Source organism: Nanorana parkeri, unplaced genomic scaffold (assembly GCF_000935625.1).
Source record: "Nanorana parkeri isolate BGI_ZX_2015 unplaced genomic scaffold, ASM93562v1 scaffold104, whole genome shotgun sequence".
NCBI classification, from domain to species: domain Eukaryota; kingdom Metazoa; phylum Chordata; class Amphibia; order Anura; family Dicroglossidae; genus Nanorana; species Nanorana parkeri.
The window spans coordinates 2,178,135-2,191,563 of NW_017306372.1; the positions used below are offsets into that span (position 1 = coordinate 2,178,135).

At 42.0% G+C, this 13,429-nt stretch overlaps 1 protein-coding gene across 2 annotated transcripts in view; it reads right to left on the bottom strand.

The window, feature by feature from the left end:
- GAB1 (GRB2 associated binding protein 1) overlaps window positions 1–13,429 on the bottom strand; it is an 80,793-nt gene that overhangs the window by 66,996 nt on the left and 368 nt on the right. The window lies entirely within an intron of this gene.

A 13,429-nucleotide genomic window follows, 5' to 3' on the forward strand; every position in this document is an offset into this window, starting at 1 on the left:
TTGAGAAAGGATTTCCCCATCTATGCTTGTATGGTGGGTGGGGGAACTGAAAGTTTTTGCAGGCTGAACAAGTGTGTATAGCCAGGTTTTACTGTCTGGTAAAAAAATTAAAAGGAAAAAAAATCCTGAAAAAAGAACCAATTTAGCCGCCATATTTAAGGACTGATTGGCTGCATTGCATTACATTTTTGGAGTGTTCCTCAATGTCCAACCTCCAAAATCTGTCCAAAGCCAGCTTTAAGTTATTGTCTCTTTAAAAATTAAAACAAAGATCCTAGGAGGTATAAAGTGCCATCTGGAGGTCCTTACATATATCAGCAGCAGCTTGAAGGGTCGGTTCACACCATCGGTCGGTTCCAAACACTCTGGAACGCATTCTTTGTGGTGTTAACTGGCCCTAACTGCTTACCCAAATGCTGGGTCATTTAGTAGTCAGAACTCTTCCTCCCAACTCTCACATTCCTATTGGCCCACATGGTTGCTTAAAAGGGCCAAGGAGGTGAAAAAAAATGTGAGAGAGGTGGTAGGCAAGCTTCTAGCAGGGTTGATTTTTATTTAGTTTTAAACAGAGTAAGGGAGGGTATATCCCCTGTCACCTTTTAAAATGTCAATTGTTCTCCCCATTGTGGGGATTTTCCTTTATTTCCTGCCCGATGACCACGACAAATTTAGAGGAAATGCCTCCAAAAGGAAGGACAATCCCTGTTGGTCAGCAAGGTCACCAAAACTAGTCTCCCCATTGGAAGATTTCCTATCTTTTTCTGTTCTGGTGACAACCCAAAATGTGTTATTTTCTTTCACTTTCAGTGATAATGGTCACCATGACAAATAGAGGGTGAATCTCCCTCTCCACTGTCTCCAAAACTTGTTTGCGCTTGAAATATTTCAAGTCCATCTTTGTTATCCTTTTAAAGCAGCACTTGTGAGGATGAAGCAAAGTTCAGAAGGACTACAATCAATGGCCAGCTCAGTGCTAACTACAACGCAGCTCTTTGTATGATACTTTTAGCAGGCCTTTCTGACGAAGTGAATCACAACACACTTCTTACCCATGAAAAGATTACAACACATTTAGCAATTCTCAGTAACCAGGTTAATGACAAAAGCATGTGGTTTTACAGTCCATTATCATAGGGTTCGAGGAGATTCCCAGATTCTCACCAGGTCGGGCTACTTTGTGGTTCTAATCTCTTCTACAACACTTCACTTCTCACTGATTCTAATGGAATGCATAAAATGAAACACAGTAAATACATAATCTCTTCACTGAAACATTCAATCACATGGCTACATTTTGCATTGGTGTAAATGCAAAGGGGAAACCACAACATACTTTGTGGAGCGAAAGTCACAGCACAGTGGCGTAGTGGTTAGCACTTCTGCCTTGCAGCACTGAGGGTCCTGGCCAGGTCACCATCTGAAAGGAGTTTGCATGTTCTCCCTTGTGCTTGCGTGGGTTTCCTTTGGATAGCCAGGTTTCCTCCTACACTCCAAAGACATGCTGGAAGGTTAATGGTCTCCTGTGTAAAACAGGCCCTTTTATGTATGCAAGCATGCGAGATAGAGGCATTAGATTGCAAGCTCCTTGAGAGTGAATGTGCATAGGTAAAGCGTTGCGTAAATTGCTACATAAATACCTGTAATAAGCAAATCCATAGTAATGTGATTTCCTACCCCAAAAGACTGAAATCATATATTCTATAACACACACACACTGTACAGTGGATACACAGACCTGTAAAATGCCAGGTTTATTTTTAAAAAATCTGACCGAGATAAGCCACTTGAGAATTTTTTCCACCTTTAAAAAAGGTGACCTGCAATCTGAACAAATAAAGAATAAAAAAAAAAAGTGGAGATTGTTTATTAAGAAAATAAAATCATGTGGCTGCATAAGTGTACACGCCCTCTTATAATTAGGGATGTGGCTGTGTTCAGAATTACCCAATCACATTCAGACTATGTTAAATAGTCGTCAGCACACACCTGTCATCAGTTCTAGAAGATTTTTCTGACATTTACTCAGTTGCCTCTTACGGCAAAAGCCAAAGTCCGCAAAGAGCTTACAAAGTATCAAAGATCTCATTGTTGGAAGGTATCAGTTGGGATAAGGGTACAAAAACTTTCCAAGGCATTAGATATACCATGGAACACTCATCCACAAGTGGAGAAAATATAGCACAACTGTGAAATTACCAAGAACTGGACGTTCCTCCAAAACTGATGAAGAAAACTGATCCTGGAGGCTGCCAAGCCACCTACAGCAACATTAAAAAGAGTTGCAGTGATTTTTGCCAAGTACTGGTTGTGTACTACATGTGACAACAATCTTCCGTAATCTTCATATATCTGGGCTGTGGGGTAGGGTGAAAGGACGAAAATATTTCACCAAAAAAAACATCACAGCTTACCAAGCCTGGCTACATTTTGCAAAAATCTACATCAAGTGTGACTAAAGCATATAGGAAAATGGGTTATGGTCTGATGAGACCAAGAATTAACTTTTTAGACACAATTCCAAAAAGTATGTTTGGCTCAAAAGAAAACCATACCCACAGTGAAGCATGGTGGTGGCAGCATTATGTTTTGGGGCTGTTATTCTTCAGCTGAGGGACTTATGAACAGTTCCAAATATCAGTGAAATCCTTCAAGCCTCTACTAAAAAGCTGAATTTCACTTTTCAGCATGACAACGACCAAAAGCATACCTCCAAAAATCAATAAAAGAATGGCTTCCCCAGAAGATCAACGTTTTGGAAAGGTCCAGCCAGAGCCCAGACTTGAATCCAATTCAAAATCTGTGGGGTGACCTTAAGAGGGCTGCGCACAGGAGATGCACTCACAATCTGACAGATTTGGAGCACTTTCGCAAGGAAGAGTGGGCAAAGATTCCCACGGCAAGATATGCCATGCCAATAGACTACTACCCCAAAAGACTGAATGTGGTCATAGAATCAAGAAAGTATTAGTTTAGGGGGGTCGGGGGGAATAGTGCACGTTTCTGCAAACACTTTAGGTTTTTTTTTTATTCCCCCTTTAATTATTTCAGTTTGTTTTAACTGAATTGCACAGATTATAGGTCATGAAAAAGCAAAACAAAGAGCTCCTCCCTAGTGTAGAAGTCTTTATTAATCAAACAAACAATAGGATTGTACTCACAAACAAACAATAGGATTGTACTCACAAACAAACAATAGGATTGTACTCACAAACAAACAATAGGATTGTACTCACAAACAAACAATAGGATTGTACTCACAAACAAACAATAGGATTGTACTCACAAACAAACAATAGGATTGTACTCACAAACAAACAATAGGATTGTACTCACAAACAAACAATAGGATTGTACTCGCAAACATCCAATGATAGCCTGTAATGGCAGAAATCACAACAGCGGTATGGGAATGATTGAACAGCCACAACATAGAGCATGCAGACAGGAAACCTGTGAGGTTTTAACCGCTGTCTGTATCCTCATTAGAAAGATTTAATCTCACTTCTTGTCCTTGGGACAACAGGAAGTGAAAGGAAATCTAACCCTAGGAAGGGAAATTCACTCCTGTAAGAGTTATCATGGGAAAAAGGTATCTCCACTGAAGATAAACCCCACATTTTCCAAATCCAATTGTCACAGGGATAGAAAGTGAGGTGAAATCTTCTGAACAGGGGCCCACACAACAAAACAAACTTTACTACGCTATCCAAAAGAAAACAAAACATTTTTGGCTGGAGATACAATTAAAAAATGTACCTGTTCCAACTTACATACAAATTCAACTTAAGAACAAACCTACAGTCCCTATCTTGTTTGTAACCCGGGAACAAGAGGGAGAGACATACAGTGTACATATAAACACACACAGGTTCAACACATTTGCCTTTTAGCTCAGGAGTACACCCAATTGTTACACCTTGTTGCTTCTCCGATTTCATTTCAAGTCTCTCATTACAATGTTAACACCAGTCAGCCCCATGAAAGGCCCACAATGCTTTGGTAACCTGAGCACCTAGAACAATATTTTGCCTAAGCTTTAGATTTAAAGTACAACTTAAGCTAGCTTTTTTTAGGTTTTGGATAGAGTAAGCGAGAGTTATCACCTCCGTTAGCCTTTTTTTTTTTTTACCCATTGGGAAGATTTCCCTTCACTTCCTGTCTGATAGCCACAAGAAGTGAGAGGAAATCCCTCCTAAATTAGGGGAATCCCTAGTGGAGCATGATCAACAGAAATAGGGAAATCTTTAAATTGTGACAAATCCATCTCTGCGCTGACAACCCAAAATTGTCTGGGGACACAGACAGATGTTCTAATTCCTTTTCCACTCCATCCAAAACTAAAAAAAAAAAGTTTCAGTTGCCCTTTTTTAATGTGGTTTTTGTTAATGAAAAGACACAGAATGTATTACATGTAACAACTGATTTGATAATGCTTAGTGACTTATTTATTCATATGGAATGTGAGTTTTAATTGGAGATGAACAAAGAAAACCGTTAGCTTGTGCAGACAAATTTGCTCAAATTTATAGTTGATAATGAGAAGTCTGGTTATCAACTTGTTTGTTAAAGGAGAACTATGGGGTCAGTGTTTTTCCCCATAGTTCTCCTTAGGGTAACGGGAGGACACAAACTAGCATCCTCCCGTTACCCTAAGCTCAGTATACCCCGAGCTACAGCTCGCGGTATACTGAGACGCCGGAGCAGATCCCGACGTAGATGACGGGATCCGCCCAGCTGTGTGAGTGACAGCTGGCTCTGCCTATCTATTAAAAAAAAAAAAAAAACAGAATGAGCAGGATGGAATTTTTTTCTTGAACAAAAGACATTCTAATAGTAATTGTGGTTTTCGTTGGGGAAACTCATTCATTTCCAAAATTTTATGTTAAAGTGACATTAAACCCTCAGATTTTTTAACATAAACCAATACTGTAATGTGTGCCTTACTGTAATCCATGGTTGTTTCCCTTCTCTTTGCTGCTCTTCCTTTTAAATCCTCATGTCTTCTCATGCTTGGGGAGAACTTCTGTTTTGCAGCAGACTGCCTTGTCTCAGGAATGGATACACGGTGTCTGTGTGCAGGTTCACAACCTGAGCCAGCACTACATGAAGAGGCACTCAGCTGCAAAGGGAAGTTCTCCCCCAGCATGAGAAGAGATACCGATTTAAAAGGAAGAGCAGCAAAGAGAAGGGAAACAACCATGGATTACAGTAAGGCACACATTACAGTATTGGTTTATGTTAAAAAAAACTGAGGGTTTAATGTCACTTTAACACTAAATTCAATTTTGAACGACATTGTACAAATCTCTGATAAGATTTTTTTGTAGGAACACTTGTAGAAAAATCTACCAGTGCATTATTGGAGAGGTACTGCTACTTTCTCTAACATTTTACCCGCACTTACCGTGAATTAATATGATAACTGTCCTCTCCATCTCTGCTGACATGTCTGTTAAATTTGGTCTACATGTTCTTTATCCTAATTTTTTTTACGCAAACCATTACCCCCTTTCACTACAAATCACATCAGCATGCAGAGCTGAATTCTGATATGAAATCATCTTACATTCATTACTTAAACATATATTTCTTTGACTTACAAATTTCTGGTTTTCTACTTCCTGCTTTGCTTTAGCACAAATGACAATGTGCCCATACCTTGCACTCTGGGAAGGTTACATCTAGGGATGCACCGATGCCGAGTATTTGGGCGAGTACTTTTACTCACCCAAATGCTCTGATACTTACCCCCGATACTGGAACTTCCGCTCAGAGGGAGATCTCCCTCTGACCGTCAGCACTGCAAAGAAGCATAGAGCCAGTGTCGCGGCCAATCAGGAAGCCGGGCAGCGGGTTAAGACCCGCTTCCCGATTGGCTAGGAAGCCAGCTTCACTTGTTGCTAGGCAGCCTGACTTCCTAACCAATCAGGAAGCTAATTATTTCAGTTGATACTGAAATAACGCCATCAGTGCATCCCTAGTTACATAAGCAGAGCATTGCTGGGAAATCTCATCTGTAATCTCATAAGATCTCAAGGAAAGGCATTTTCATCCCCTGAGATAATGTGCCACATGTGCCAGGCTTTCAGGAAGTAAATGGAGAGCTAGTAATCTGCCCTTTTTTGTTTTTTTTAATGAAAACATCTGGGTATGACCAGCAAAAGCAGAAAAGATGCCACTGCAGTAAGTACCTTTCCTATAAAAGGTAGTTACCTTTAAATATGACACCTTATGCAATGAAATTTAGCCAGATCTGTAGAAAGAGAATTCCAGGTCAGCAGAGCATGAAATAGGTATACTTGGCAGAACCAAGGTTCAGTTACCTGCAAGTTACAGTTTGCGTTATTTTAAGAGTTAACTTTCAGGGAGATATGCTACCTGGACATCTAAATTGCCTGAAAATGCATACAAACATGATCTCAGTTCTGTCCACCAGAAGATAAACAGATTAAATATAAGTGGAGTTTGGAATTCACAGGCATGTCTACCAATTTGTGACCAAAAAAGAATTAAAATAGAACTGAAGCCAAAACTAAGCCCCATCAGCTTCTTATTGTCATGTGTCCTATTAGGGAGCTTTCCTTTCACTTCCTGTTCAAATAACCACAACAGGAAGTGAGAGGAAATCATTCCAAAGTGAGAGAAGTTTCTGGTGGTGAGCAGGGTCACCAGAACAAGGGTCCCCATTGGAAGATCTCCCATCTATTCCAGTTCTGATGACAACCCAAAATTTGGGGATTTTCACTTTCAATACATCACCAGGACAAACAGAGGGTGAATCCCCCTAAAGGGGACACAGACAGCAATAAAAACTTGATACGTCTTCTATTCCCTCTTTACTCTATACAAAACTAAAAAAAAAGTTTTGGTTTCACTTGCAATTTAAAGAGTGTCTCAGCTAGAATAGCCCAAGAAGTACTTCTGCTTTATAAATGTAAGGGTCAGTCCACCCAAGTCCAATATTTATCTAGAGATACACGGGCAATTTCTAGCAGCCTAATTGTACTACAAACATTGCTAGCAATTAATCACTCAAAAAAAAGTGACTGATCAATAAACTGATAGAACAAATGACTCCCAATGGGTGTAAGCTACACAAGATCAATTAGCACCCAGAGCAGTCATACAAGACTCTGCCAGCACAGTACAAACAGGGTTAATTATGGTAAAAACAACTCCCAGTCCCCTACTTGACATTACATAGAAGGTGAAAGCTAGGTAGTAAAAATATAAGCAGCAGCATCTTTATGCTATGTGAATAAGAACATGTAACAAAATATAAAGTAGGTAATATCCAAAATAGGCTGCAAAAGCGGGCACATGCTTTAAGGTCGCCATACACAGTGCAATTTCCAACAAGTAATCGATCATAAATTACAATTTAAAAAAAAACAAAAAACAAAAAAAACCACACAGTATTCCCCATTTTGCAATGGAAAAAAAAAGGCTCAAAAATATGATCCAACAGTGTATGAATGTAAAAGATTGATCGAAACCCAGTATTGAATCACTCTAAATTAGAAATGGTTCTCCCACCCATGTGGATATTCACTGGCTTGATCATCAAAATTCTGCCATAGCCAATCAACTTGGCAGAGTTTAAATCATTTGAATGGATTGCTATTCGTATTTAAATTTGATCAGTTTAGTTGCTTTGAATTATCAATTATACAATCATATTGATACATGTGTGGCCATCAATAAACCATAAGAAGCAACGTGTTCCATCCATTGAGTGATCGACAGCTACTCTTAGCAATTAATTGAATTGACACGTGTGGGGTCACCATTGCACCATATGAAGCAAGGTGTTCCATCCGTTGTGCGATCGTTTGGGACTCTTAGCAGTCATATTGATACGTGTGGGGCCACCATTATGCCAAAACAAGCAAGGTGTTCCATCCACTAAGTGATCCATAGCCACTCTTAAGGTGCCCATACACTGCTCGTTTCTTGTACGAGAATCGGGCAAAATCCCGCGATCGTATGAGAATCGATCAGTGTGAACTAAGACGTGCGACCGTTTCTACTGTACGGTCGCACGTCTTTTCTCGAGCCAACATGTTCGAAAACCCGCCGAGAATCGTACCATTCTCGGCGGGTTTCTAGCCTGCTCGCCCGATAGCTGCGGAACGGGCCGGTGTGCGCACGCGCACACTGCCCGTTCTGCATTGCCGTCATCGGAAGCCCGCCCCTCAGCGGGGCGGGCTTTCGATGATCGCAAGTACGATCTGCCCGTCCAAGGTGGGCAGATCGTACGGGCTTTCAAGAAGCATACGACCATCGCAAGACAAAAGTCTTGCGATGGTTGTAAGGTGTATGGGCACCTTAAGCAATCGATTACATTGGTAGGGTCACCATAAGAAGCAAGGTGTTCCATTCATTGAGCGATCACTAGCCACTCTTACTGATCAATTACATTGAAGTGATCACCATTAGCCACAAGAAGCAAGGTGTTCGGTCTGTTAATTGATCCATAGTAAATCACTAGCATGATTGCAATATTATGATTGCAGGTTATGATTGACATTCACAGACCCACCAGCTAATATCACCAAGGTACGTTGGCAGTGCAATTACTGATTATAATGCATCACAAGAGTGAGCTGCAACGTCGCTGCTCAGACCGAAAACATGACCTCCCTATGTGTGTATCTTTTCTCAGCCAATGGAGCCAGCCTATACCTCCTGTATGTGAAATATCCAAATAATATGGAACAGCAAAAATCTTCATATATGTAGTGCCGGCGTCGATGGCATCAGTGTGAGAGAATTTACTGACGGCTGCATTTGACCTGCAGTTGTGGTCTTTCTGACCTGCATTTGACCTGCTTCAAGTGGGTTTTGCTTTCCTGTAGACTTGTACTTGAAGCAAACAAAAGCTTGTCGACACTGGCCCTAAAGTGCATTCTTCAAGAAATTGTACTGCCTGAAAAAAACACTTCAGATTTTCCTTTTAAATAAAAAATGAGGCCTTACTATAATTGTATTGGATTCAATGCATTTTAAGATGTACAGAAGTTCATACACTTGATCCAATCTTTATTTGGCTGTGCTTGTGGCCTTATTTGAAAGATCTAGGTAAGTGATACCAAGGCTGAACGTGTGAAGGGTGTGTGTGACAGCAGGAGCAGTCCTATAGTAACTACGTACACCATCAGATGACTCGCATTTTCCATCTCCGATTTTTAATCACAACTGAAATCAGATCTTGGCTTGGCTACGAGCATTTTTCTATTGATATTTTTGTTATGGGCAGATGCCGGTAAGCTGAAGCGGCACCTGTTTCTTGTATCTTTAGAGAACTTTGGCAATAAGACCACCTCACATTCCCTCTACTACTCCTCCTGCAGCATAAATCATACTAAATTAAAATGTAAGCACCTCTTTGTTGTTGATGTCATGGGTAAGCCAACCTGCAAACCTAAAATCACGTTTAGTTTACCAATTTGTATTGAGATTGTAGTCCAGATTAGGAGCGAGCTTGGAGCGGTGGCTACTTTACAACACACACAGGGACCATGGAGAACAAAAGTAGCCAATTCAGAGATGATTTGAGAATCTCCAGCCGAGTGATACGCATACAAGATACATTTTTCTTAAGGGCCCGTTCACACCAGTTGCAGTGCGTTCCGGCCCGATTCTGGCCAGAACGCACCGCCTCGCATTCTGGCCGTCTCACTTTTTAGGGTAGGAGGGGGAGTGGCGGGCCATTGTGGCGAATGGCACCGTAGCCACGCCCTCCAGCTGCAATGCGATCGGCCGCACGGGATCGCAAGGCACATTATTATGCCTGCGGTTCGGTGCGATCAAAATAGTGCGTGCAGCCGGAGGGCCCCCTCCTGCCCCACAAAAAAAGTGAGCCGGCCGCAATGCGTGGCAGTGCGTTCTGGCCAGAATCGGACCGGAATGCACTGCATCTGGTGTGATTGGGCCCTAATAGTTCCTAATAAAGTACCTGAATGCATTTTTAAGATTTAACGCCTGAGTTTAGTGTCACTTTCAAATTATGCTATGTCCATGAGAACATGTAATTAATTTAAACAAATGTGTTCTCCCAATTCGGCCGCAAAAGTGGAAACACACTTTAAGCCTTACACAAGACATAAATCGAATCTAAGTCTTAAATGACCCATGATGCCTAATGATTGGTCTCCAATGTGCATATCTCAGGGGAGACGCAACACCCTAATGCAAATTACGTCATTACACTGATGCATACCAGCACTGAAAGAAAGCATTCTATACTCTGTTGGTGTAGAACAGCCTATAATAGAGAAAATAAAATGGTTTAGATGCACTATTAGCAAGCTGCTAGTGCTCAACGTTCAGCCCTTCCACGGAGTGCAGGAATCTGCCCTCTCAGCAAACAGCCACTATTACGTGAAGCCTCCTGACAACAATCCTGCCAGCCAAATTCCCACACAGACTACCGCTCACAAGAGCAGACTGTTTTGAAACTGAAGTCAGAGCTGTGAATAACAACCAGCACTACAAACATAACTTGTCCCGCTCCCTCCCTGCAGCAATAACAACTGGCACACATAGCACCCAACCCCCTACAGAGGTGGCATGTGGCCCAGTAGGAATGCAGCCTGAGATGGGCCGCACTATACACACTGCTATTTGGGGAATTCACCATTTCAATACAACAAACCAACTGGGCTATGTTCAATCTTCTTTACGGGATTGTTTTACACTCTGGGAGGATACTAAAATAGGACGGCATTTATAATGTCTGCAAATTCAGGAGAACTTGCAGACATTATACTTCAGGAACTTCAGGAGAACTATGGGGTTAAGTCTTTTCCCCATAGTTCTCCTTAGGTAACGGGAGGACACAAACTAGCGTGTATTGGATGGCGATTTGTCAATAAAGGACTTTATTCATCTGTGGCCCTCCTTACCATCTTGTCTTGAATTGTATGGCGATTGTAATGTCTTCCTTATATTGTAAAGCGCTGCGCAAACTGTTGGCGCTATATAAATACTGTATAATAATAATGATAATAATCTGTGTAAAACAGAACAACGCCAGGGATTTGCCCTCTGCACATCAACCCAGAAATGCTAAAAAAAAATACAAAGAATTACAAAAAAAAGGTATTTCCCCAAGTACTGGGGAAGGGAAACGCTGCTATTCCTACATGTGGAAAAAGATTGCATTTCCAAAAAACTAACCCACTTAAAACTTGGCCGTACACGGCTCAGAATTTGGCCCATTCCTCTTAAAATGTCCAAACATTCAATTAGTGGGTGGCCCCGTCGACTGAGCCACGTGGAAAATTGTCAGCTGACCAGTGACTGCATCACCAATCAGATGCGGTGATTGTTCGGGTACTCAGCAACAGGTGATGCCGCTTGTCTGAATACAATAGCCGTCAGGGGAGATACCTTCATCTATCTATGTTGTTTAGTGTGAATAGGGGAATTGTGTGACTTCTCTCGTTCAGCTCACTGGACTGAACATGAGAAATCTAGGCATGCATGGCTAACTTTAGGCTTTGCTTATAAAAGGAATAGTAACTGGTTTCCTTCACTGCAGGCACCACAAAAAGCATGCACGCTCTGACTTAAAAGTCCAACTCCAGTGAAGCAGCTTTTCCTGTCCCCTAGGTATAAACAGGCAGTTAACCCTTGCAGTACATTGCAGCCCCCCTGGAAAGGAAAACTTTTAATTTCCCTGGAGTTGAGCTTTACGGCAGCATGTTAACTTTGTATGGGTCCTGAACGCACCTAAAAACTGCACATTGCTATTAATGGCAATGCAGCGCACAGAACATTCACAGCTCGTCTTGTGGTTGGCCACATATACTACAGTGTGTTGCCCTGCATTGCCGGAACCTGCCTTATAATACAGCATTAGATCACGTGCTATGGTATGAACTAGCTCCAAGGCATCTGTACTTGTCTGCCCTCACCCAACCCACCCCCTGGTCCCCCACATCTTTAGATACCTGTACAAGTATTGACTGTCTGAAAGCTCAGCAAGCACTGCCCCCAGGACCATAGGACAGTGTTTGAGCCTCGTGTTGGTCGCTCAGGAGCAGAACATTGCATTATGGGGAGAGTCATGTGTAAAGTATGAGGTATTTCTCTGGGTCCTGAGGCACAGAGTCATGTAGAGCCTAAGGTCCTGTGTCGCTTGCTTCAAGCGGGATTTGTACTCCAATACAAGTCTATGGAAATGCAAATGCCGCTTGATGCCGGTTAACTGCAGGTCAAATGAACCTCTCAATGAATTCTGAATGAGCTCAGAAGAGTCTTTAACTGATACAATCAACACAAGCCCATCAACACAAGCCCTAAAGTGTACCTGCAACAATCATTAACATGTAAGAGAACCCTACTATCAAGAGGTATGGGCCAGTGCTAACCACACACCCCTTCACTGGAAGCATTCATTTCATAGCACAAAATGTAGCCTGTACACCAGGCATTTAAATGCCAACACTCTCCTCGGTGTCAGAGCCATCTTCTCCGCCATCTTAGTGAACCCCTATCTCTATTCGAGGCAAAACTCCTCAGCTCTGCCTACTCTGCCCTTCCACACGTCTTACAATACATGTGCTGCAGAGGTATACACACTCGTCCACTCCCCTGCCATGGCACATTCTCAGGAACAGAACCCAATGGCTGGTGATTGACAACCAATGTCTACCATACACACGCTACAGAACACCAAGGAGGACGATTACACAGGTTATGTCTGCCCTGAAGTCAGGTTCCCCCCATAACCCTGGAAGCAAAGTTCCACCACCTAGAACACATAACTAACCCCTGAAGTTTAGATTCCCCCATAATACATAACCCTAGAAGTTAGGTTCCCCAGCAAGGATACATAACTACAATACATAACTAACCCCTGAATTTAGGTGCCCTCCACCTAGGATACATAACTAAGCCCTGAAGTTAGGTTACCCCTACAATACATAACTCTGGAAGTTCGGCTCCACCCATAATACATAACACCGGATGTTAGTTATGTGTCATAGGTGGGGAACCCATCAGTGATGCCCTCCACCTATGATTCATAACTAGCCCCAGAAGTTAGGTTCTCCCCATAATACACAATCCTGGAAGTTTCCCATAACAACACAACCTCGGAAATTAGGTTCCAATCATAATACATAAGCCTGGAAGTTAGGTTACACCACCTATGATACATAACTAAGCCCTGAAGTTAGGTGTCCCCAGAATACATAACTACAGGGAAAAAAAGAACCCCCAACCTATGATAAATAACCTTTAAAGTTAGGATCCCCCACCAATCATGCATAACTATGTCCCACAATACATACCCTATGAAATTGAATGCATCCCACCTCCCCCAATAATACATAAAAGATGCCCACATATTACATATCCCCCAAGTTTAGGTCCCCACCACCAGAATACATGCCCCCTGAAGTTGTGTGCCCCCAGCAAG